This window comes from Hyperoodon ampullatus (assembly GCF_949752795.1).
Source record: "Hyperoodon ampullatus genome assembly, chromosome: 13".
NCBI classification, from domain to species: Eukaryota; Metazoa; Chordata; class Mammalia; order Artiodactyla; family Ziphiidae; genus Hyperoodon; species Hyperoodon ampullatus.
This window is the reverse complement of record NC_136926.1, coordinates 56529746-56557509: the sequence shown is the minus strand read 5'-3', so window position 1 is coordinate 56557509 and position 27764 is coordinate 56529746.

The window sequence follows — 27764 nt, the reverse complement described above, 5'->3', positions numbered from 1 at the left end:
AAGAGGATCAGATTATATGTTCTCTGGAATTTCACAGAGCTGTTAATCAAGTTCTAGGATGATGCAGTATTGTTAAAATATAGCTCTTATTTCTCTTTCTTCAAACACAGCAAATCATTGCCTGTTTTTTATATTATTTCCAAAACAATATTCCTCAACTTTGGTGTTCGATTATTGTGTTATTTTAGTGATCAGTTTAACATAAGTTAAAATATGCCATGTCCTAAAAGTAGTCCTTAAATCGTCCAGACAGATAGATGCTTATAGCTGAGATGAACTACATCTTTTTCATCTCTGTATTGTTTGCAGTTAGATGGTACATACAGCCTAGAGGATGGGCTATGGACTCAAGTGAGGCTGCCTACATTGAAGTCCTTTTTCCGTAACTAATCAGCAGAGATTTAATCTAATGAAAAAATATTCCTCCATTTCAACATTGGTGTACGAACTCAATAAAACAAAGTAAAACATTTAGAACAGTTCCTGGCACATCATATTTATGCAATTAGTATTTGCTTCTAAAACTTTGCAATCTTTATGGTCAGTACATTTTTTTGTGACATGTTCAGTATTTTGTCATTCTCGCTCTTGGGGTCTTTTAGGTGGATTGCATAATATTAAAGTAGGCAATTAATACATGGACCACAGGTACACCTTTACCCTGTTGACCATGTTAATTTGTTAGGGATATTATACAAACTGAAAACTAAAACCAATTTCCTCAGTTTTGACTATATGCTTAATTCTTCACAATAGCTAGAAGCTCATATATCTGTTGGCTTCTCAACTCAAGATTTTTCAATGGAACACAAAACATACTTTTGTAATGATACATTTTAGCTATTATTGTAATTCTCAGGTGGCCTGAGATCTCTGTTAAGAAATGTTGCCACATTCTTCACCCTCTCCAGGCATCCATGTCTGAAGAGCCAGAATATTTTCCTTGTCTCTGGACAATGAGAATGGGAACAAGTGAGGTCACTGGTTGCTCTTTGTTCCACACCTGGGAAGCAACTGAATGAGAGTAGAATAAAAATGCCTACAATTTCTCTTAATCCTCCCAGTAACCCTACAATAAACATCCACTTTACCCTATTTCATAGATGAGAAGACCAGGACCCACACAAGATTAAATAACCTACCAAGATCACTTGGCAAGAAGGAGAATGGGCTAGGATTGGGATTTAGGTGTCTTTCTTTCTCCAAAGCCAAGGATTTTAATAGACACCTAGCTTCTTTGGTATAGTACACATGATATGGAGTAGAATATGGGTGACAATTTTTCAGGTCTGATTCTGCATGTTAGAATGCCATGTAGAATTTTGAGCTGGCATATTATTATATATGGTATTTTTTATCAAATCACTTAAATACTCTGAGGCTCAGTTTCCTCTCCTATAAAATAGGAATACTTTTCTATTACACTAACAGGGTCTAAGCAGCAGATAAATATCACATAAAAACTTGCATATATGTTTTTAAGACTCTAGTTTATGCAGTTTACCTAGCACCCAAAGATTTATAAAGATCTTGTGCCTTCTTAACTTCTTTATTAAGAACATATACATTCCCCTGCTTCAGGAGCAAACTCTGGGATGAGTCTATGACTCCCTAAAAAGTTGATGACTGAAACACCTATAAATAAATTACAGCCTGAATGTCTCCACCAGAAAAACAATGGATGCTCTTTGAGTTAGACTTTTATGTGCCAGTGCAATGTCTGCAATGTAAGATTGGCTTCTTGCTAAATATTCACCACGACTCACTCAGAAGCGTGTGCCTTAAATCCCTGGCTATCATTAAGGAAGAACCTCATGCAGCTCATCCCATTAATGGTAGGGCCCGATGTCATCATCCTTATGTCGGCATGATGGAAGGGGACATCCCACTCAGCACTTACTAAGACCTGCTATAGAGGCATCAGTCCTTCCCCAGCAAGGAAAGCTAAAATTCAGTTTCTTTGAGGATATGCAGTCTGTTGAAATGACACTTCCCCACCATACCTCACTGTTGTCAACACGGTTAGATGGCTGAGAAAATGTTATGCTTAACTCTGCTCTTTGAGGAAGGATCCTCCCTTCCTTCCCTTCTGAGTCTAAGGAGGATGGGAGATGGGTGTTGTGCTGTTGTGTCATTCTGTTCACGTTGTGATGCTGTGTCTCTGTAAAAAGCTCACCTGTTTTGGAGATTAAGAATTTGTTTCCCTATCCTCCACTGAAATCATGTTGTTAGACTACAAAGATTAATATAGCTCCATAGGGGTTAGATGGCTTCAGTCGCTTCTGTGTCATAGACAAATGGCCGCCCTCAGACCTGAGAAGACACAAAAAGCAAAAATCTGTTGTACTGGATGTAAAAAAACCACTTGCTTCCTATTGGTGCTGAGACTAGAAAGTAAAGTCTGCATACTAATTTTATGTGGGGTACTCTTTATGCTTCTTCACACTTTTAATTTTTTTTTCTTTAAATTAGTCTACTGTAGTCACTCTCTTTTCAGAGTTGTGTTAAACTTCAGAATTTGGAGAAGTTGTGGCAGTCCTTTTCCCATGATTCTAAAAAGTATTTTTGGCTATGCCTAACCCCCCGAAAGCTATATCCATCTTTAATGATGTCCCAGAAAAAAAAGCTACAACCCGGGCTTCCCTGGTGGCGCAGTTGTTGCGAGTCCGCCTGCCGATGCAGGGGACACGGGTTTGTGTCCCGGTCTGGGAAGATCCCACATGCCATGAAGAGGCTGGGCCCGTGAGCCATGGCTGCTGAGCCTGCGCGTCCGAAGCCTGTGCTCTGCAACGGGAGAGGCCACAGAAGTGAGAGGCCCGCGTACCACAAAAAAAAAAGAAAAAAAGAAAAAAAAAAAAAGAAAGAAAAACTACAACCCGATGTTATATGGCATTGCAAAGATGAGATAAATTTAAGGCATAAAGATTGTTTACAATTTGCTTGACTTTGCAATATCTGCCTATAATATGTCATCATGGCACTTATAACCAGATGAAATGCAGCAAAACAAATAAATAGAAAAGAAATACAACAATGCAGAATAACCTTAGTTACTTGAATCTAGCATTAAAGATTGAAAGTAATATTTAAAGGTAGAAAAAAAAAACAATAAGAGAAAGGAGTAAATAAAATCATTTACAGAGTGTTCTCGTCTAAAAGCAGAAGATGAGTAAAATCTCTTTCTAGGGTCTTAAATAATTTAAATTCTATCAAACACATATTTCCCCTGTAACAGGTTCACACTATTTTCACAACACTGTAACTTGTTACTTTCTTTGGCTTTTGCTTTTCTGCACTCCCTGAGGATGTTCTCCGATGATTATTTCTTTCTATCTTTATTTTGTTCCTTTTATTTCTTTTTTCAGTCCCCTCCTTTTCCCTGAGGAACTGGGCAGCCATAATGCTGAAGCGCTGCTAAATGCAATAAGGCAAAAATCATCACGGCTTGATGGCACCAGAGTGCCAGTGCTTTGGATAAAGAATTATGCCACTAACGCAGCATGAACAAGCCAAAAGGAAAAAAAGAAGAAAACAATCCACAAACTCATGGAGTACTTATTCTTTATGATCCTTAAAACCTTTATTTTAAAAAGATAAAATGGGAATCATTGGATAAATATATTTGAAGGCGGGAATCTCAGAGGCAATTTGAACCAGCTGCAGTTTTGTGTGCTGGTTCTTGGCATTGGGTTTTCTGAGCTGGGAGAAAAATATACATTGTCCACCAATTTCAACCTGAAATTTAAAAAGTCTCCTCTTTGATTTGTTCTTTGTAACAAAAATCTATGCTTTAAGATTGAGGTTTCTCTAATAAGAAATTTAAAAGAAATTAAATAAGTTGAATACATTCTAGGTTTAAGGTATAAAGAAAAACATGTTTTCCCTTAAAATCTCAATAACCTAAGTTATTACAAATATTGAATTAAATATATTTTATATGTTATATACATATATAAAAAACCCATGGCTTTTCTTAGTGAGTGTGCTCATTAGCTGGGAACTTTCCTTGTTACCAACTTGTTACTCTTACCTTCCCTCAAAGCACAAACATTATGCTTGATTTTAATTCAGGCTCTCTTTCTCCTCTCTGTCTCTCTCTGTTTCTGTCCCTGTCTCTCTTTTTTTCTCTCTCTCTCTCTCTCTCCTTCTCTTCCTCCCTTCCTCCCTCTCTCCCTCCCTCCCTCTTTCTCCCTCTCCCTTCCTCCCTCTCTGTGCTCAAACTCAGATGTATGATTTCATCATTATGGACTTAAGTGATGAGTGTTATGACATGAATAAATGCACTAGGGGAATCCAGATTAATTTAGTTTGGACATAATTAAGATTTTCCTTACTTTCATTATCCAAATCCAAATTGCTGCTTCAGGTTTTAGGTAGCCAACGAATCTTCTTTTGAAATTGTTGTATGTTTCTGTATACAGATGAAGATTTGTTGATTTATTCTGATGTCATCTCCATTCTGTTTTTCTTATTTAATATATTTCTCAACTTTATTTATATAGTCAGCAAGCAAAATAACAGCTATTGTCATAGACAAGCTGTGGACACCATTTTTAGTTTAGGCATTTCTGCAGCAAGATTTCAAATTGCACACCCAATTCCAATATTGAGTAATATATTTCACAACAAATTGCTAAGAATTCTACACATATAAAAGACCCTCTTTGATTATTTTACTTCTGAATGTTTTGTTTAGCTACTAACAGGATTTTAATGATCATACTATTATGGTAGGCAACATGTCTGCAAAGCAGCCCTGTTAGGGATTTCACATTTTTGTCTTATTGCACTGCAATCTAGATTGCTTTTTTCCATATTTCTAATATTTTTCATTTTCTTCTTTTAAAATCCCAGTTAAGATGATGCTCTTTGCAAGATGGAATTGCTGAAGGAAAATTAGTAATTTAAACAATAATTTCTTAGGGGATCTTTAAAATTCAGTGTTCCTCAGTCATAGAATTCTAAAGATAAAGGGAGGCCTTAGAGGACCTTTATTTTGTGTATTGTTTTTCCACAAATATGTTGCAAGTTAATGGGAGGAAAATACTAGAAACCAAGTTGTTATTTACCATGCTTGTCATTTCACATTCATTTTCTAAGCCACAAATTCCCAAGCAGTACTTTTGTGGATCATTTTCTATCAACAGTTTTATGACCCATCAGTGGCATGGCAATGGCATTATCACCATAGCTCCATTTGTTCCTTGTAACAGACACTGCCATGGCCTTTGCCTCATGGATGAGACCCCCATCCTGAGCTCTGAGATTATGTGAATTGGGAGGGAAGGAGCATCTTAGAGTGGAAGTTTGTAATATATCTGTGTGTGTGTGTTCAAATATATGAAAACTGACATGCCAGCAAAGGTACTTACAAGTTATGTGAACTGGAATAAATAATTTTTACTTTACTAAATTTAATTTCTTCTCTTTTTTTGTGTATTAGTCAGTTAGGCTTATTGCTATAACAAAAAACACCAAACTCAGTCATTAGAAACAAAACAAAACAAACAAACAAAAAATAAATTTATTCCTTACTTATGTTACTTTCTGATGTGTATTTCTGCTCAGGTGGCCATTTTGGGGGTCACCCTCCTCCAAGAATGTATTCAGGGACTGAAACCCCAATATTTCACAAGAGACTTGGGATCCATCACTGGATTCTCTGTATTTGGAAGCAAGTAAACGTAAAAAGAGAGCCTGGAGTATTGTGAGGGAGGTACTTTAGAGGCCAGTCCTGGAAATAGCGTAAATAATATCATATTGCTTTGACTGCCATTCAGTCCAGTGGCAGGAGTGGCCTAAGGCTAGCTGGAACATTAGGTCTAGTTGCATGTCTGGGGGGGGGGGTATGTACAAGATTTAGAGAACACATAGCCTTATCTCTACCAAATAGGGAAAAATCATAGTGCTTATCTCTCAAATCACTTGTGAGTATAAAAAGAGTACATATAAAATAAAGTCTGATGCTTGATAAATACTCAATTATTATGGAGTGAAGCAAATAAAACAAAATTTAAATATATAAATAACCATACTTTACAGGACTAAAATGATAAATCCCATAAGAGAAGTACAGGCAGATTACTATGAGAATCCAGAGGCACAGAAGCCAGTTTTTGCTGTGAAGGTCAATTTGACCAACTCAAAGTGGGATACTTGAGCTCTGTCCTCAGTAATTTACTCTTCACTCCCTATATTTTCCTTTGGTGATCTCATCTCTTCCCACAGCTTCTGTTACCACATATTTATGCCAGTTAGTATTGAATCAGCACCCACCTCTTGGATTTCTCTCCATATGTGTATTTAAATGCTTAATGGAGCACTTCAAATTTTATAAGGCCCCAACTGAATTCATCACTCCTTCCTTGTCTACACTCATGTGCACACTTATTTCTACACTTCCCTTTCAAGCAGTCACGTTTGTCTCTCTGTGTTCTTCACACCCTATCATCTCCCTCTCCTACCCTTCTTCAGCCACTTAGTCTTGACCAGTTATCTCCTAGATCTTGCCCCATTCCTTTTATTCTATCCACTTACACTCTCTGAGGAGCAACCACCTCTAACATAGATTACTATGTGATTTCTCTGTCTTCAGTCTTTCCCATCACACCATTCTCTTCTGAGCAGCCAAAACTTTTATTCTTACTGTTATTTATTTCAGGGGAAACACACATCTAGGCAGCTGACTCCACTGTTGCAAAAATTTTGAGGACTTCCATTTTTATTAAGTGAGCACAGACTCTTCCACATAGCTTGGAAGATCCTAAACCATGTCAACTCTCTGGCATTCTAGCTTTTTATGTTGCCACTTTTCCTCTCTACAAGCAGTCACACTACACATCTGTCCATCCTGCTCATGTGTAATAGACCCTCTCATCTCTGGAACTTAGCCCATGTTATTCCATCTGCTGACATAGTTTTTCATCTCATCCACTTGTGATATTATTAGGTATAATAAGAAATATGTATTTGCTCTTTGTCTCCAGTTCTTGGCTCACAGCTCTTGGAATTTCCTGAGTGATAAAAGCAATGAGAGCATCTTTTGTCATAATATTTGGTGTCTTGTTTTAAGTTCATAAAATTACTTCAGAGCCATAAAGGTGAAATAGGAGTCTTGCTGTTTATACAAACCCCTTTCTACCACAACTGGGTTTATGTTAATGAAGTGACCTTGGAAAGCACCTAAGGATGCAGTCCGGTTGCCTGAAAAACGGCTCATGTGATCAGAGGTTTGGAGCTTTCAGTCTCACTCCTAGACCTCCTGGAAGGGGAGGGGGCTGGAGATTGGGTTCAATCACCAGTGACCAATGGTTTAATTAATTGTACCTATGTGATGAAGCCTCCATAAAAACCCCAAAAGACAATGTTCACGGAGCTTCTGGGTTGATGAACATGTGGACATTTGGGAAAGTGGCACTCTCAGAGGGCATAGAAGCTCCGTGCCATTTCCCCAATACCTTGCCCTATGCATCCTTTTCATCTGGGTCTTCGTGAATTATAACTTTTAATAATAAATCAGTAATCTAGTCAATAGACTGGTTTCCTGAGTTCTCTAGGAAATCAATTGAAACAAAAGATGGGGTCTTGGAAACTCCTATCTATCACTAGTCAGTCACTAGTACGGGTGACAACCTGGGTGTGTGATTGACATCTGAATGGAGGGCAGTCTTGTGGGACTGAGCCCTTAACCTGTGGACTCTGCTGTTATCTCCAGGTAGATAGTGTCAGAACTGAGTTGAATTGTAGCTGGTGTTGGAAAAATGCTTCTTGGTGTGAGGAAACATGCCCACACGCACACACACTTTGAAACTGGGTGCTCAGAAATCTTAACACCCATCCCCTCAAGCGATGAAAGAAGAAATCCAGCTATAGCCTACCCATTCTTTAGAACTATATTGTATATCATTTCTTCCAGGAATCACTGTGATCCAGCACCAGTTCCACACTCTTTTATAAGTGTCAAAGTGCTCCACCTTTACCCTTGTGTAATGATTAATTAATTCTTGTTGCTTTACTTTTCAAACTGTGTGGCAGTCCATCCCCACTTGATGGTAAGAGCCATGAAGGTAGGATTGGGAATAACATTTTTCATTTTTGGGTCCTCAGAAACTAGACATCAATCATGTTTTAAATAATGAATGACTTCAACAATTATATGCCATTTGAACTGAGCCTTGAAAGATAGAGGATTATAAAAACTAAAGCTAAGGGCTAGAGAATACCATTCTCTCCTGAAAGGAATACACAGGTAAAGTCCTAGAGGCAAAAGCATGCAGATTGAGCTTTGGACCATGATAAAGTTCAGTGTGGCCATCTCTGGACCCTGACAAAAGTCCTAAGGGAAGAAATAATGGTAGCTTTCTTACTGTCACAAATGTATTCTCTTGTATAGAAAAGAGGCTCACTCTAGGAGTTATTCCTTTATACCAAAACAACATCCATATTTCTAGAGATCAGCTTCATGCTCAGCTGCTACTTGTAGGGTTGTGCCAGAGGAGGAGGCCCAATAGCAGTTGGGTTCCACTGGGAATCCCCCAGCAGGTACCCTTCTTTCTCTTTAACTCGACTTGCTTTCCAGCCACAACAGCCTTTCTATGCAGAGACCGTCTTGAGATACAATGGAGAACAGCAGCCTGGCAGCTGTGGCTTCACGGCTCAACTTTCTCCAGCAGCTGAGTGTGATCAGCTTTGCAACAGCATATGGAGGTCTTTTCTCCAGATATTTTGTTGTGGTAGCAGCTGGGAACTTATCAGTTTGGGGAAATTAGCATTGAAATGTGGGGAATGGTCAACACAGCTCAGGGGACAGATGTGCTCTTTGTTTTCCCCTCCTTCTTACTCCAGTGTAGAAGCTCAAAGCAAATGCATTTTACATGTTTTATTATTACAGGGAAAATAATCTTTTGTTTTCAAACCACTAATGTTAGTGATTCCTTAAAAAAAGACACCTATACAACATCATTTTAAAAAAATGTATAGTATGCTCTTTTCTAGAGCCTGACTACATCATAAATTCTCCCAATTTCAAAGGAGCAGGAAGAGTATCAGAATATGGGTAATAAAATGTCCTTCAAGCTAGCCTTAATTACTAAGGCAGTTGCTGGTTACTGGATCTAGTAAGTACAGGGCTCTGTCTGTGATGAAGACACCAGGCAACATATTTATTGAGAAAACTGAGAATGTCTTTCATAATATAAACAACAGAATTTCAGTATCTTTTGTGATGTAAACCACCATTGTTCTCCAAATTCCTATTTCCTCTTAAGAATTTGCTGTTCATATATTTATTAATTTTTTAAATATTATTTGCATGTCAGGTTATTTCAGATAATGCAGTTTTAATTTGTTCTGTGGAATTCCAGAATTGAGTGAACAATTTTTATTGTTTGAGCACTCTATATTCTTTCCCTTTCATGATCATATTGGTAGGGATTCTATTCCCTTTAAGAATTAATGTAATCCTTGTAGATCATTCTACTCATTCTGTTCATCCTCATGCAGAAGTCTCTCCATATTCTGGCCATTTGACTGATTTTCTCTGCCATGACTATAGAATTGGAAATAGGATAAGGCCATGACCCTTTTCCTCTAACTGTCCAAGAGAGAAGAGAAAAAAAATATTGAAAGCTTAGTAGACCTATGTTATCATTTATGATTTAAGACATGCTTTAATTTAAAAGTAAAATGCAACTGTATTTGGGTATCCATTGTGTGAAAATCACCATTTTAACTCTATATAGAAAAGAGAAATAAAAGAAAATACTTTTTGAGCATGTTAACATAATTCAATTCATAATGATGCTGTAACAAAGCCATGATGTAACGTAATATTCCCATTTCCAACTTACCAGCATTCCTAAGCATTACACACATGCTGGGGCTATGTTTTCAGGTTCTACAGTAACCCAATTATGAGACAGAGCAACAGTAATCAAATGCAGGTTTCCAAATTCTAAGACACTATATTTTTTTGTAAGAGTGATCAATAGAAAGACTACTCTGGTAGCAGCTCCATCTTAAACTGCAGTAGAGCAATGAATTTTCTTACATTAGGAGCCCTTTTGAACATTCAATAAAAGTTGAAGCCCCTCCATCTATCCAGAAAAGTTCAAGCAAGATTTCTGAAACATGCATAGAGAGGTCCACTTACGGCCTCACTGGCTACACACCACACAATTCCAGGAGGTACTATTGATACAGACACAATGTGCAATGTGAAGAGCACCCCCTGGAGATCTGCAGTGAAGGAGCCTGTTCACAGCTTACCAAAGGCTCACCTTTAGACTCCCTAGATATCCTCAATAAAAACTTCTGAGCAATATCTTTCTCTTTTAGTCACAATTCCCTGGGTTGGGACAGACCCAGGGAAGAAGTTACCATTTCCCTTACTAGGCCACCTGGCCTCCACATTTCTCCTGCTCCCACTGTGTTCACTTTCCCTTCTATTGAAAACTCTTCTCCAGCATCCCTGCTTACTAACAGTCTCCCATTCCACTCCTTCACTATCAAAACCTGCAAGTTCTGATCATTTTGCATTGTTGAGAATTTAGGATTTGCCCCAGACACTTTAAACATGTTTCTCATCGTCGCTCTAATGTAAAACCAGGAGCCATTACCTGAATAAGCAGGCAAAGTGGAGACCAGTGTTATCAGTATAGTTGTTCAGGTTTTCACCATACCCCTTATCTTAGTCCATTCTAGCTGTTCTGACAGAATACCATTGGCTAGGTGGCTTATAAACAACAGAAATGTACTTCTCACAAGTTCTGAAGGCTGGAAAGTCCAAGATCAGAGCACAGACATATTTGGTGTCTAGTTAGGGCTCGATTCCTGCTTTATATGCAGTCATTTTATTGCAATATCCTCACATGATGGAATGGGATTAAGGAGTTCTGTGTTTTTTTGTTTTTTGGTGTTCTTTTTTGCGTTATGCGGGCCTCTCACTGTTCTGGCCTCTGCCCTTGCGGAGCACAGGCTCCAGACGCGCAGGCTCAGCGGCCATGGCTCACGGGCCAGCCGCTCCACGGCATGTGGGATCTTCCCTGACCGGGGCACACACCCGTGTCCCCTGCATCGGCAGGTGGACTCTCAACCACTGCACCACCAGGGAAGCCCAGAGTTCTGTGTTTTATAAAAGCCCTCATCCCATTCATAAGGGTTCCATTCTCATGATCTAATCATCTTCCAAAGTCCCCACTTCCAAATACTATCATATTGAGGGTTATATTTCAATATATGAATTTTTTTGGGGGGACACAGTTCAGTCTATAGCACACCCCCCAAGACACCACCCACACTGAAGGCAACGTGAACGAAGTCCACTGGGGTTGGTCTGTACACAAGATGGATGGCAATCCTAGTGGTATGACAATCCTGGTGGAGATGTTCTCAGTTCCTCTGGTGGGAGTATTCTTAAGGAAATATTTTACCCTACCTCCATTTTGGAGAACATTTGAGAACTGTCAAAAGCCCCCTATGGGGCTTATGTGCAAGTTGATGCCACAGCCTTCTCACGTGACAGGCATTTCCCAACTTAAACATGACATTTTGCTCTCAAAGTTACGTAAGTCAATCCTCTGAAAATGCAGCACACTTTTTTTGCAAATAAATTTTCATACAAAAGGAAGCCATTTGATTCTCTGCTCCATTGGTTTACCCTATTCTCCTCACTCCCCAGGGCCTGCTGTGGTAAAGCTGTGCTGGGTATGAGAGGCCTTTATAGTATGATGTGGGGAAATTCCTGTCATCTTGAGCCATGGGAAAACTTGTGGTAAAGAAGCAATGGACGATGGGCAGAGACAGTCTGGGATGGAGCAGAGGGATGAAGAGCCTTAAGCCTGTGGGTTTCTGCTCTGTTGTAACGTCAGATTTCTGAGGTCACCTCCATGAGTCTCTGAGGAGAGCCAGGTTCTGTTTCTGTCTCCATCAGTGCCTTGTTAGTGACTTCGAACCTAAACTCTTTGTCTCTCAGGTCTGGCTATTTCCACTTGCACAGGAGACCTAATAAAATTTTCTAGTACCATATCTAATTTCCACCATGTTTCCATGAAGAATTTTAAGGGTAAACTCAATATATGCTACCATTGCAGGCAGTTACATTACCACGTTCATGCCCACATCCCTTGGAGTGGCTCAACACAGAAGCACACAGCACATACTCAGTGTGGCTGCTTTTGTTCCCTGCTGAGGTACATGTATACACTGGCATTTCCCTGTTCTCTTCCTAAATGGCTTTTTCCAAAAGATTGGTCATTTAGCTGGAAATTTCAGGGGTATATAGAAAGAACACTGGGCTTGGAGATTGAATATTATTTCTTCCTCTGTCTCTTCATTTCTTCCTTCCCCAAATACTAGCTAGAGAGCAAGGAAACCAAAGTCCTTACCTATTACCTGGCCAGTAAAATGAGAGGAATTTGCAAGACATCACACCATAGGCACTCAAGAAATGCCCATCTCTTTAAATAACCCAAGTACTGCAACAAAAAGTGGGGAGGTGAATTCAGACTTAAAGGTATCCAAGTAAAGTGAAAATGGTGACTCTATAACTCAGGATAATGGCTCTATTTAAGGGGAGAGAGGAAGTTGTGACTGGCATGCATGATTGTTATGGATAGATTTCTAGACTGGCTGGGAAAACTGTTTTTTGACTTAGGTGGTAGTTACCACCTAAAAAATCAAGGAATTTTTGCACTTTCCCTGTATTTTATTTTATGACAAAAAAGGTTTTAAAAATAATAATAATGAAAATAAAAATAATTCTGAGAATAAGTATCTGAAGAGTTTGAGGGACCATTAGAAGAATAGAAAAATCAAAAAAAATTAAGGGAAGAAAAAATGTCAAGAAAGAGGGGTATTTCACAGTGTAAAATGCTACAGACAGGTCCAGTGTAAGCATCACCCATATGTTGCAATGAAGCAACCCTGGGTAACACTAGCAATGGTAGTTTCATTGGAGCAGATTGGGCTTTAGCCAGAGATGAAAGTGTGGAATTGGAAATTATAGAAGTTTCTTACAAGGATTTTGTCTCTGAAGAAGAGGATGGAGATTGCCTTTTCCGTTAACTAATCCAATAAATCTCTTGGTTAATTTTGTTCAGTTCTACTCTGCATGATGCAACAATTTTGCAATTTACATTAGTTTCCTCAAGTAACTATTAATTCTGCTAATAATTCAGCATAAAGTAAAGTAGTCAAGGGAACTTGGCTTTATGAAATCGAGTCAGATTTGATTGAAAATGTTAATAATTTAATCTATGACATGGAACATATCCCTCATCTTTTACATGTTTTTCCTTCTATTTGTTAATATGCTTTGATCACATGCATTTCTGACACCAAAGTCACATAGAAGTAGACCATGAAAGTACCATGCATTAAGAGGAAGAGCCAGGCTTAAGGGAAGTATGTAAGAAGTGGAAGTATAAGGCAATATGAAGAATAAACTGTTCCAGGGCTTCCCTGGTGGCGCAGTGGTTGAGAGTCCGCCTGCCGATGCAGGGGTTCGTGCCCCGGTCTGGGAAGATCCCACATGCCATGGAGCAGCTGGGCCTGTGAGCCATGGCCGCTGAGCCGGCACATCCAGAGCCTGTGCTCCTCAACAGGAGAGGCCACAACAGTGAGAGGCCCGCGTAACACACACACACACACACACACACACACACACAAAGAATAAACTGTTCCAGAAAACAAAGTGTTTATGATACTTGGTATCAGTTTGGTCTTTACAGTTGATTAATCCCCAGAAACTTGTATCCGCTGCTCTATTCTCAGGCTGCAGTGATAACATATACTTCATATTCAAATTTTCATAGACCTGGGTATTTGTCACTATTATCTCTTCCTATCTAATATTTCTAAAGTGTGTGATTAACCTGGACACTTTTCTTGAGCTCCAAACTGGTATCTTCAATAATCAAGTGGACATTGTCACCTGGATACACTAAAGGAACCATATATTTCACTCATTTTCTAAGCCCTTTTCTGCTTTCAACCCTGAAAAAGCTATCTGATATTTGATGTAATAATGAACGAGTGAACATGCATCCAGTAACATAGAGAAGATCTTTTCAAATCATCCTCAATTTTTTTCTTTCACTTATCTCAACATTCAATTATTTACTAATTCCTGATTCCTAAATATCTTCTACATCTAGGTATTTTTTCCATGCCAGCTATCATTGTCCTAATTTGAATCTCTTTATCTATCTCTGGACCTATAGAATAACTTCTCAATTAGCTTTCTTGACTACAGTTTCTACTCTTATCCAATTGAATTATCTTTCTAGAGTGCAAATATAATTAGGCACAGTACCATCCCTCCCCCCAGTCTAGAGAACAGATAGAATCTAAATTAAGTATTAGGTACCTCAGAATCTGGTTCTTCTCATTTTCTAGCATAGCCTTCTCAATTTTCATTCCTCAATTTTCTCACACTCTTTACCACAAAAATTATATTCCAGTAATACCCAAGTACTATTAAATTTCCAAGTATGTGATACTGTGTCAAGCCACTGGGATATTATTTGTGCCATATATACTACTTGGATTGTCTCTCCCCCCTACTTATAAACATTATTTTTGAGTTGAAGCCCAAGTATTCCTTCTACTCAAAATATTTCTTATTTTTCAAGGGTAGTATTTAGAGAATGTTGTTCTATTTTTTGTAGTTATTTTGCATATATCTCTTTTTGATTACATATATTCTATTGCAGAATTTTAAAATTCTCTATCTCTATTTTTATCTTTATCACTATCTCTTCTAGAAGACTGAAAACTCATTGAGGGAAGGATTAAATATATTTATTATTTTAGTCTCAATGTTTAGTATAGTGACTCCACAAAAATGTATGCTGAATCACCAGATAAAGAAATTCATTGGAAAAATATGAGTGGACAATAAGAGTGAGTCATTTCTGAAGAGAAGAAACTCTGGGAAACTGTATAGCAAAATGTAAAGCATTTTAAAGAGTTATTAAGTAGCCCAATCAATCTAAAGTAGAGGTCATGTATTCTGTAGGGCAAAACATCTTCAACAAGTCTAGAATCATAAATTAAGACACTCTTTTTGTATTCCCTTTGGATCAGTAGGGAAACATCAGGGAATTTTCATCATATCTTTTGATTATCTAGATAGTAGAAAGAATATTTAATCCAGGTCCTCTCTGCATAATGACCACTAACACTTGGGTTCCATATAATGACCATCACCATGTAGTCTACCTATAGGAGCCTTATTGAAAAGAATAAATGAATAAGTTTTTGTGTGTGACTTCATGGTATCTTAGTGTCCAATTTAGTTTGTAGCATTGATGAGTTTCAATCAGCTGAGCCAAAAGGCAGCTGCAAATCTGGATAATGCAGAAAATGCTCAATTTCTTGGCCATATGTAGACATAGACTTCGTGATGAATAAGCAAGACTAAACCAAGCCTTTTCTTATATGGGTAATGCACATGCATGTTGATGAGCCGTAAGATCCTCTGCTGACTCAGGAAAGCAGAAAAGGAAATCCCCCAAACCCATCTTTTACAAAAAGAAAGTGTACAAACTTCCACTGAGTTTTGTTTCCCTAGAGGTTTAATTTACTCATACCTTTTAAGGACACAAAAACTATTCAGAATCAGTAAACTGGCATCTAGAATCAGTAAATTTATTACTAAAGATTTGTACATGGAAAATGTTGTCATTAGAGACAATTCACTACCATGGAAGGAAAATGGGACACATTAATGGGCGATTCTCTAAAGAACTGAGTATTATTCTAGTGCTAGTATTACTATCTGTAGTTAAATAGACTAGACAGATAAATGTTAAAAGGGCAAAGAAATTTCATTCTCCTAGGCATTAGCTAATGCCCAGAAAGAGACCAAGAAGTCAGCCCACATTTCATATTCTTCTGCCCCAAGCTATTTGACTTCTCTTCTGGGGAAATGAAGTTATTTCTTGGTGCCCTCTAGCAGTCTTTGTTTTAGGTGGCCTTGGTCCTTGACTGACCCAATGAATGCCAGGCATGCTGTGAACAGCTGTGCTCCAGCTGAGCCATGGCTGGGAGAGAGCCTCTTCCGTACATTCTAGGCAGAATTTCAAAATGTTAAAAGTATGTCTTTAATGTCCTTTTAAACTTAATTCTTCCTTAGTCTTTTCCTGTTCCTGTCAGGTGCCCTGGAATTTCGTGGTGCCCCTCCTTCCTCATGATTCTTTCACTTCACTACAGAATTTCATCTAAGATCATCATCATAAAGTAACACCATGAGCAGTGACCCTTTTCTGCATTTCCCCATCAAAACTACTATGTCCTTTGAGGTATTGCTTATGGGATTTCCTGTCAGAAAGAATTAATCTTATAAAATACATCAGGTGAGTGTTGTTAGCAAGGCCTATGATTATTTTAATCTGAGGAAGAATTTTTTGTGGAAAGTTTAGATGACATGGCAGGATATGAATATATATATTTTGGCAAAGGGGATTTTAGGAGGCTTCAAATCATACTACTTTTATGACTGTGGTAATTTGGCTCTGAAATTTGCCACTACGTCAGAACAAAACAAAACTTAACACCATAGAATTTTTCTTAACTTAGCTCAATTCTTACTCTCTGAAAGTATTCCCTGAATTTTTCAACTCAGAGTGATCCTGCCCGAGAGATTACAAAGACAAATAAATGGTAAATAACATACCCCTCATGTGTGAAACAGACCCTCATGTTGCATTGGACTTGAAGATTTATGATGGGGCTTCCCTGGTGGCGCAGTGGTTGAGAATCTGCCTGCTAATGCAGGGGACACGGGTTCGTGCCCCGGTCTGGGAAGATCCCACATGCCGCGGAGCCCCGTGAGCCACAATTACTGAGCCTGCGCGTCTGGAGCCTGTGCTCCACAAGGAGAGGCCACGATAGTGAGAGGCCCGTGCACCGCAATGAGGAGTGGCCCCCACTTGCCACAACTAGAGAAAGCCCTCACACAAAAATGAAGAGCCAACACAGCCATAAAAAAAAAAGAGAGAATTAATTTAAAAAAAAAGATTTATGATGCATTTGCTTATTTACAAAGTTTTCCACCCATGTTGGACACTCAGAATATTTTTCATATATAACTCTTTGTAACTAGGATCCATTTTTCCTGCCCCGTGCTCCTGTTTTCAATGGGGTCATTTGAAAAAAGTACAGAAAGTACATTCTAAACTCCCAAAGGCATCTTGGTTTGCAGAGGGCCAAAGACTGGCTCCAGGGCTTGCAAATACGATGGAGAGTGTTTCACCTCAGCATCCGTGAATCTCAGCCAACTCGGATTAATAGTGCCCAAAAGTCATTTTCTATCCTACTCAGATGGTTGGAAGGGGATAAAGTGATGGCGGCAATTTCAGACATCCACCTCCCAGATGAGCATTGCCATATGGACGCAGAGCTGGAAGGGAAAGTATGATGAGTTTGGAGGCAGCAAATATGAATGGATAAGGAAGTAATTTGAGCCAGGATGCCAGGAAGAGCAGGGCACAAATGAGAGAAAATCGTTTAGAGGAAACAGCTTATGGCTGGGGATCAGGATACCAGAGTATTTTCTGGCTCTACCTCTTTCAACTAAGTGACCTTGGAGAAGCTACTTATTCTATGTAGGAGATGTGTGTGTGAGTATGTGTGTAACAAGATGAGTTTAACTATTTATCTTTACAGTTTCTTCCAGCACCAGAATTCTGAGAGAAGCATTCTTGAGCAATATTTTGTTATCAAATAATTATATTATACTTTGTAAATCAGTAAGCATACCTATATCTCAGTTTTACTTGCTTGTGTGAAATAGAAGGTACCCACAGCTGCCTTACAATTTCCTCAAGACAACCAATCACTAGTAATTCTATTACAGTTAGACATATGTGCATAACAATGCACTTTTACATATGCTGGCATGAAATCTTCTCAAGACTACTGTGTAGTATTATTATCCCCTTTTTATGGATAAGAAAACTAAAGTTCAGAGAATATAACATTTCCCAATGTCACATTGCAGATAAGAATCCAGGATTTTCTGACATGAAAGCCAGGCTCTTTCAGTGTGAAACAATAACTCCAACAACATGTCTAAATTCCATAACAGACATAAAAATGATCCAGTGTCTGCTCTTTATAGAGGTTATGAATTATCCATGGAATAAACACACACACAGTACATATTACAACATCATCATGAAGGACATTAAGAGTAAAATCAATATATACAAAAAGGATTAATAATATATAATAATACCAAAATCTATTAACTGGCAATAAGTGCCATTGATAATCAAAATTTGGAGAGATAAAAATATTTGCTGTTTTTTGAACATCTGCTATATATGTCTGTTTCTCTAATTAGTACTATAAATTTGATTTTCAATGTAGACACACACACGTCCTGAACTTTGTGTTAAACAATGTTATCTTTTTTCAGTGATAAAGTTAAAGTTCAGAAAAGTAAACTGACTTGCATAGAACTCACAAAGATTCAGAGCCACGATTTAAATTACGTTCAATAAACGGCACAGACCCTGATTTTCTTTCAAGGGCCAGCTTTACTGGAATACCTTCTTAAAGAACTTGGAGGCCATAATGAGAGGGGGTGGGGGGAAGCTTTCCATGTTGAAGCAATAGTGTGAGAAAATGCACAGAAGATGGAATTGATCTTGGGGAGAAAATCCAGAAATCACTTGCCATATAGAAGACATATGTAGGAAAATGTGAATAATAAAAATAATAAGGTAATCATTCCAAAGAAAATTGAATTAGTTACAAATTTAAAAATAAAATCATAGACAGGATCTGTATGCCAAAAATTAAAATATGCTGATAAAAGAAATATAAAAATACCTAAATGAATGGAGAGACATACTGCAATCATGGATCAGGAGATTCAACATGGAAAAAATATCAGTTCTCCCAAATTGATCTAGTTTTAATGTACTTTCTAGCAGAATCCCAGCAAGATTGTTTGTAGACATAGACATGATATTAAATTTATGTAGAAAAACACAGTCCCTAGGGGAGAAATTATTGATAAATGGAAAGAATCACTCTTCTCTATATTAAGACTTCCTTAAAGTTATAATAATAAAGGTAGCATGGTATTGTTGGAGGGAGAGACACATAGACCAATGGAACAGAATGGAGAATGCAGAAAAAGATTCACATAAATGTGCCCAAGTGATTTTCCATAGAAATGAAAAAAAATATTCAATGGAGGTGGGATAGCCTTTACAACAAGGAAAATTAAAGATCACAAGACAAAAAAACAAAAACAAAAATACATACATACACATATAAGACCTTGATATAAACCTAATACTTTTAAAAAGTGAATTTGAAATGGATCACTGACTTAAATGTAAACATAAAACTATAAAACTTTTAGAACAGAACATTAGAAAATCTTCAGGATATAGGACTAAGCAGAAGTTCTTAGGCTTAACACCAAAAGGCATGATCTTTAAAAGAAAGATTGATAAATTGGACCTTATCGAAATTAAAATCATTCACTCTGCAAAAGTTCCTGATAAAATGATGAAAGAACAAGCTACAAAATAGGACACATTATTTGCAAAATACATACTCAGCAAAGGACCAGTGTCTAGAATATATAAAGAACACTCAAAACTAAACTCCAAAAAGAAAAAAAAAGAAAATTCAATTAGAAAATGGGCAAAAGAAATGACATTGTACTACAGAGGGTACTATACAGATAAGAAAATAGCATGGAAAAATATTCAGCATCATTAACCATTAGGGAAATGAAATTAAAACCACAATGAGCTATCACTACATGCCTATCAAAAAATCTTAAAAAAAAACTGATATCATCAAATGCAGGTGAGAATGTGAATAAACTTGATCATTCCATTTTCTCAATCATTCATACAATGCTGGTGGGTATGTAAAATGGTCCAGTCACTATGGAGAACAGCATGGCATTTTCTTATAAAGCTAAACATGCAATTACAACATAACCCAGCTATTCGATTCTTAGCCATTTATTCCAGAGAAATAGAAATAAACACTCAAGAAAAAAGCTTGTATACAAATGTTTATAGCAGTTTATTCTTAATAGTCACAAACTGGATATTACCCAGATGTCCTTCACTGGGTGAATGATTAAACAAATTGGTATATCCATGCTGTGGAGTACTACACAGGAATATTTTTTTTTAATGTATCGATACAAACAACTTGATGAGTCTCTAGGTAATTATGCTGATTGAAAAAAATTCTTCCAAAAGATTACTTATATAATTCATTTTTTGACATTCTTGTAATGACAAATTAAAAAGATGGAGAACAGTTATAGTAGCCAGATGTTAAAGAAGAGAGGAGTGAGGAAGGTGAGTTTGGCTATAAAATTATAATAGGAGTGAGTCTTGCAGATGAAAATGTTCTGTATTTTGACTGTGGTGATATTACATGAAGCTACACATGTGATTAAAATTTCATAGAACTAAATAAACACACATACACACACACACAGGAGTGCATGTGAAACTGGTAAAATTTCAACAAGTTTGAAGGAATATATCCATGTCAATTTTCTGGTTTTGATATTGCACTTTGACAATGGAGGAGATCACCATGGGGGTACTGAGTAAAGGGTATACAAGATTTCTCTGTATTATTTTTTCTAACTGAAAATCATTCTACAATTGTCTCAAAATATAAAAGTTTAAGTTAGAAAATAAAAAGGAGCTTTGAAAAAAATCAAAGGGTCTTGAAAAAAATCTAGTGTGATGTATGTAAAATTTGGCAAAGTTTTCCAGGCGCTCTTGTACAATGGTTTGCATCTTGCAGAAGTGAAATTTGAGGACCAAAGCCATTAAATCTCAAGTTCATGTAGAGATTTTGTGGCAACAGATCCTCACGTTTGAGCCCCCATTCTTTCCACTTAAAGACAAGTTGTCATACTTATCCATTGAGTTCTTTTCCTCCCAAGGCTCTTTGACCCCACAGGTGCCAGACTATCTGGACTGATCCCACTCTCTTGCCATAGAATAAATTGACAACTTCATTTTTGTGTTAATCCAGTGCATTTTTGAACTGTCAGGCTTATTAAGTTTTCTGTCCTTTTCTATCCCCAAACAGGGATGGGTGGAAGAGTACCCTGCTGTGAAATAGCGCATGTTTTTTTCCCTAATTTTTAAGCAGCTCTCTTTCATGTTCCTATATAGATCAGCAATGACACATCACCTTTAGTTTCTTATTGCAAAAACAGGGCCTGGGAGAGTTGCACATACATCCCAAATGTTACGTATTAGAATTGATTACACCAACACAACTATTAGGCTTTAAAAGGCATAATGTTTTAAGCCTGCTCAACTAAAATAACTATAGTCTATGCACAATAAAACCTCTCTGAGGGGATTAGACAGAAACAATTTTAATTTATCCATTCTGGAGTGTAGTGCCAAGAGTGCTGCAAAGATGAAAACAAAGAAACTGCTGAGTGCACCTTTTTTTTTTTTTAATCCCTCAGCAGAAGAATCCCTTGTTTTGGAAAAATAAGGAAGAACACCATGCTTCACCTAGCTCATTCACTTAACAAATGGGAAGCCCTCCTCTAATCAAGTTCCTAATTGACTCTTGCTTATGTGTACTTAAGGTTTAGAGAACTTGTGTTAATTCATGTGTCTTCTCCCTTTGTTTTATCAAAGCCTCCTTTAGACAAGCTTTCCCACATAGCTCTATGTAACCCATGTTGTTTCATGTCTCCAGATCAGCTTGTTGATACTGTGTTACTTCTATAAATATGAATGTCTAATATCATTCTTGATTTGACATGGAAAACTTTATAAAAGTGAATTATAAAAAGTGATCCATAATTGGATAAGAAGCACACTGTAATTAGTTTATTTGATAAGACGATTTTTTTTTCTAGTTCAATTGGCTAGAACATATCAGAAGCAGCTGTAGGTATGGATATGGCTTCTAAATTAATGTTACTCTTCTGGGGTCCTGAAATAATTGAAGCAAAAATTTGAGACAAGGCAATCAGCAGCACAAAGACCTTTAAGAGGATTTGACATATCACACATATAGTCTGCTAATCTTTCTTAAAAATCTATCTTTTAATTAGATGGAGGGAAGAGTTGAAAGTAATCAAAAATTAAGGTAAATTATATTGAAAGTCTGCACTGTTAAAATATTTGTAGAGCTAATTGAATGGAATAGTAAAGCTATCTGTAATTGAGAGTCTTCTAAGGAATATGATAGAAATTTGAGAGTCTCAATTGTCTTATGGAAGGATTTTGAAGATGACACTTCAATATTTGCTATTCTTTTAATAAATTAATTAATTTAAAATAATGTATTAATCATTATTTATTATTATTATTATTTATTATTAAGCATCACTAAGGATTGCCTTAGGCAGCTATCATGTTTGTTCCTGTGAAGAAAATCCTAACACTTACCTTCTATGGCAGGCAATATCCTGACCCACACTACTCTGCCCCACCTCTCCCTGGTAGAGTGTGGATTTGGTCTTCCTTGTGCCCAGGCACTTTCACCCTTTTCAACCCTAGAGAAATTTACATTATGGCCAATACTGAACAGTACTGGTATTGTGTTGTGTGGTCTCAGCCTCTCAATAACTAATGTTGTGGCTGGACCAACCCTTCTGATTCTTATTACGATTGCAAGATGCCCTTCAATGATAACCAATAGGAAACTTAATAAAGGTTTATTACTTGCAAGACATAGAAATTACCCAGCACACTTGAGGCCACAGAGCGAGATCATGAGTAGAGAGAGATAGAGAGAGCACATGAGCCGGTGGGGTCTGCCTTTACTGAGGTCAAGCGTGGGGGCCCAGGGTTTCACAGGCTCACTATTTATTGATGAATTTAAAACACCAGAGCAGAAATTTCAAGCATGGGAGGAGAAAAACAAGTGGCCCAAATGGTCAGTTGTTGAAATTTTCCAACATTCCTAAGACAAAGGAGCCTCAGTTGGGAAAGTTGGTCTGGCTCTTTATCTAGTCATGTGGCTGACAATGTTTTTATTCCAGATCTTTGAAGTGGATGCCTTTTTGAAATGAATGCCTCAGCAATAAAAGCTTAAATCAGGCACTTACATTACCAAACAACCCAAAGAGCAAACAAACAACAAAAAAACCCAACGTTGTCAGAGTTTCCTTTATAGATTTACTTCCTGAAACATCCACAATAATTTTCCTTCTAGGTAAAACGTTGTAGGTCCCTACTACTCTCCCAAAGCAGAGGTTATAGAGCAGATACTAGCAAACTATGGCCTAGCCTGTATCAGAATTGTAAATAAAGTTGCATTGGAATACAAACAGACTCATTTGGTTTTGTATGTTCCACAGCTGTTTTCACACTATAAGGACAGAATTTAATTGCTGTGGCAGAGACCTTGTGACCGACAATATTTACTATCACACCCTTTTGCAGAAAAATTTTGCCATTCATGCTATGAAGAAAAGTGACTCAAGACCTCTAGTCATCATTGTCAGGTTGAATTAACAAGGCAGAACCACTGCCAATGCAGCCAAGTTATGTTGAGATGAAAGAGATTTTTTTTTTAGTTTAATTTAGCTTTAAAATTTAAGAGAAACTTATAATGAGAAAACTTTAGCATCTCACCTATTAAGAAGTCTGGAAATAGAGGTTATCAAGATTGATGAAATCCTGATAAGAATTCAACAACATCATCACAGGTCTTCCATCTTTCCCTCCATCTCTCTGCTCCATCATCCTAAACTTGACAGTCTCGCTCTTAAGCCCACCACTCATAACCCTAACATAATTGGAAAATCTGAGAGGACACATTCTCACATAGCCAGATTCAGGATCATAATAAAGATATATTTCCCCTTCATCCATTTTTTTTTTAAATTAGGGCATAAACCTTTTTCAGAAACCTATCAGCAAACTTTCCCTTAAGTTCCATTGGTTAGGTTTCAATTTCCCTCATTTTCTCCTTCCTTGAACATTAAAAATAAATCCTAACATAGTAGACATGTGAAACAATTTCAAATTATGTGGAATTTTATTTATATTTGGAAAAAAGAAATGAGAAGAAACCAGAAGGCAAGAATGTCTTCAATGTTGTATATGATTTGTCACATATGGAGTTTCAAATTTTCAGCTGACAGAGCTCTGTCATAACATTGTGGGGAGGAATGTTCTGATCATGGCTTCTAGACGGGTAGGCTGGACTGTTCACAGGTGTTAATAGAGTATCTTATCAGGAAAGAATCCTAAAGTGGAATTTCATGGCTAACTTCTCCACATGCATGACTGAAACTATGGTGAATTTTAGAAAAGTCTTCCAGATACATATGTATTTTTTGTATCCCGCAATATCCCTCAAACATCAGCCCCAGATTGTCTTACTGAAGGGTATCTTGAAGGATGCTGTTCATTCTACAAGTACAATTGTATACCAGGATTATGGATTCTCAGAGGGATTCACACTAAATGGGATTTTCCAGTTTTATTTATTTATTTTTATGATTCTGAATAGATGTCCAAATATAGCAGGTGTATAATTTGAACAATTATATCTGTCCAATAAGCATGTGTAAATGTCATATTCATTTCAGCCTTGTTCTTCACTGGACCTCTGTTTGCCAAGGACAAGAGAAAAATGTGCTTGATGGTTGTCAAATGACAATAAAGTAGGTCTTTCTTTAAATGGTCATTTACAAGTCTTCTAGTACACTTGTATTTTTGAGCTGTAATAATTACTTTAATAACATTTTAATTTCAGAAATAAGACTACTCAGAGTTCTAAGAACAAAAGTTCCTTATCTTGAAGACATGGAGGAAAGACTTTTAGAATAAAATTTTGCATATGTTAGTTTAGTTAATAATAAATATTTTAGAATTTTTATTGATGTATAATTGATTTATAGTGTTTCAAGTATAAAGCAAAGTGATTCAGTTGTATGTATATATATTTTTTCAGATTCTTTTTCATTATAGGTTATTACAAGATATTGAATATAGTTACCTCTGCTGTACAGTAAGTCCTTGTTTATCTATTTTATGTATAGTACTGTATATATGTTAATCCCAAGCTCCTAATTTTTCCCTCCCCTCTTCCCCTTTGGTAACCATAAATTTGTTTTCTGTGTCTGTTAGTTTATTTCTCTTTCATAAATAAATTCATTTGTATCTTTTTTTTTTAGATTTCATATATGTGGTATCATATGATATTTGTCTTTGTCTGACTTAGTATGATAATCTCTAGTTCCACCCATGTTGCTGGAAATGGCATTATTTCATTCATTTTTATAGCTGAATAATATTCCATTGTACCTATATTCTGCATCTTCTGAATCCACTTGTCTGTTGATGGACACTTATGTTGCTTCCATGTCTTGGCTATTGTAAATAGTGTCACTATGAACATCAGGGTGTATGTATCTTTTCGAATTAGAGTTTCTGTATTTTCCATATATATGCACAGGAGTGGGATTCCTGGATCATATGATAGCTCTATTTTTGTTTCTTTAAGTAACCTCCATACTTTTCTCCATAGTGGCTGCAAAAATTTACATCCCCACTAACAGTGTATGAGGGTTCGCTTTTCTCCACACCCTCTTCAGCATTTATTATTTGTAGACATTTTGATGATGACCATCTGACCAGTGTGAGGAGATATCTCACTGTGGTTTTGAGTTGCATTTCTCTTACAATTTTAATGTCTGTTGTAGGCACTGTGTCCTTTTTCTACCTTTTCCCATTTTGTCAATCATTATAGCTAGATATTTATCAACTTTATTAATCTCTTTAAAGAATCCAATTGGCCATGATAATGTACTGCTTTTTATATTCCACTTTACTATTATTTTTTTATTTGCTTTCTTCTATTTGGATTTTTTTCTACTTTTATTTTTATTCTACTGTTTGGAGTCTCTAACACAATGGTGTATACAAGTGGTGACAGTGGATATCCTTGTCTTATTTTTGGTCTTAGGAACAAAATATTCTGGGTTTTTCACAGTGCCTTTTATCAGGTTGAAGATGTTCCTTCAAAAGAAATTTTAAAATATAGATATGAATGTAAATGTTATATTTCTTTCCAATACCTCAATAAATAGTATTGCACAATCCACTCTAATGACCACTTGATTAGAAAATTATATGCCTCACCCCAAATGTCATGTTTGTTTAGAAGTTTACTTTTGCATACATTAGGTCATCATTTATATGGGAGAAAATGTCAATAAGGCCAACTTTTCACAGACTAAATTTTACATATTTTATTCAAGGGCTTGAAATATGACCTTTTATTCATCATATAAGACCTTCCATTCACCAAAAGATTCCTACTATATCATGTTCTTTAACCACAGTAAGATAAATAAAACAAATAAAAATGCTGTCAGTTTTGAAATGTCTACAAATTCTCAGTTCAGATGGTGTGGTTGATAAATGTAGGTGTGTTTTATCAAATGTTCTTCCAGGCACAGCCAATTTGTTTCAATAATTATCATTTGTATAGATTAATAATGATGTTTTTACTCTCATTAACTATACTAAAACATTAGGTGCTGTCATGTCAACTTGCTGTTTATTTGCTGACAATGACTTTAACATTTGGTGAAGTCAAGCTCATTTTTTCAGACATTGATCCTATAAAAAGATCATCTTCTCATCTACCACAGGAACAGTAAATTTCCCCTTTTTCTGTTTTCCTAGAGGACCTATCTTAAGGGACTTACTACACTGAGTTATGATGTGTTTACATGTCTACTCACCTCAACAACACTCTTTTTTTATGCAATAAGGCCTAAAAACAGAGACTTGAATTCTTCATGCCCAGCAGACTGCTTATGAAAATCAGCAGTGATGTTTATTCAGCAGTGATTTTTTGAATGAAAAAATGAATGAACAGTGAACATTTTCTTAGGAGATGTCAAATTTTCTAACTTTTCAGGGAAATCAGAAAATCAACTTTTATAAGAAATCCTCATTGTTCCCCTCAACACGCCAAGTAAATTTAGTTAAGAAAAAACCTAAATAGTAAATAAAAATCTATAACCATTCTGCAAGGCTGTCAGTGACCTTGAACAAGACATATAGATAAGTGATAAGAATCTGAAAATCAGTGGGACTAAGCTAAGAATTGACAAAGACCTGGCAAGGAGCTTTGGCCTTGGACCAGGAAGAACAGAGCAGAGCTTTGAATTAAGAACTATAGAATAAAAAATAATTTACTGCTTAAGTGAGCGTGTAGCAGAATGAAAACCTGGGTGTGAAGTGCTGTGTGGGTTGCAGAGAGGAAAAAATAGATAGATGTTGACAGCTCTTTATTTCTGTGCCTTTACTTCAGTAACTTACTTGTGCCATTGTTTACATCAGAGAGCTAAACTTCAAAAACTTGGTGTTAAATTTTTTGAACCCTGTGGCATGAAGAAGTTCTCTCTTTATTTCATTGTTGTAGTTATATAATGAGGAAGATAAGTTTTCACTGGAAAACAAATTCAGCTGTGAATACCCAGTAACTATTTAGAAACAAACAAACAAACAAAATATATGCTTTGGTTTGAAATGAAATAATTCAGTCACAAAGAGTTCCTGTTCCTTGACAGGTCACTTTGATTTTCCCCTCAGCCTGACAGTAGGGGTATGACTGAAGAGGACACATTTCCATCATAGTATCCAAAGATCTAAAATATTTACCTTTTATAACACTAAAAAGGAAATTTGACCAACCAGGAAAAATGCCCTATTGGCACCTTTACAAAGTTCTTGGGAGAAAAAGCAAACCTATATTTTGTTCTT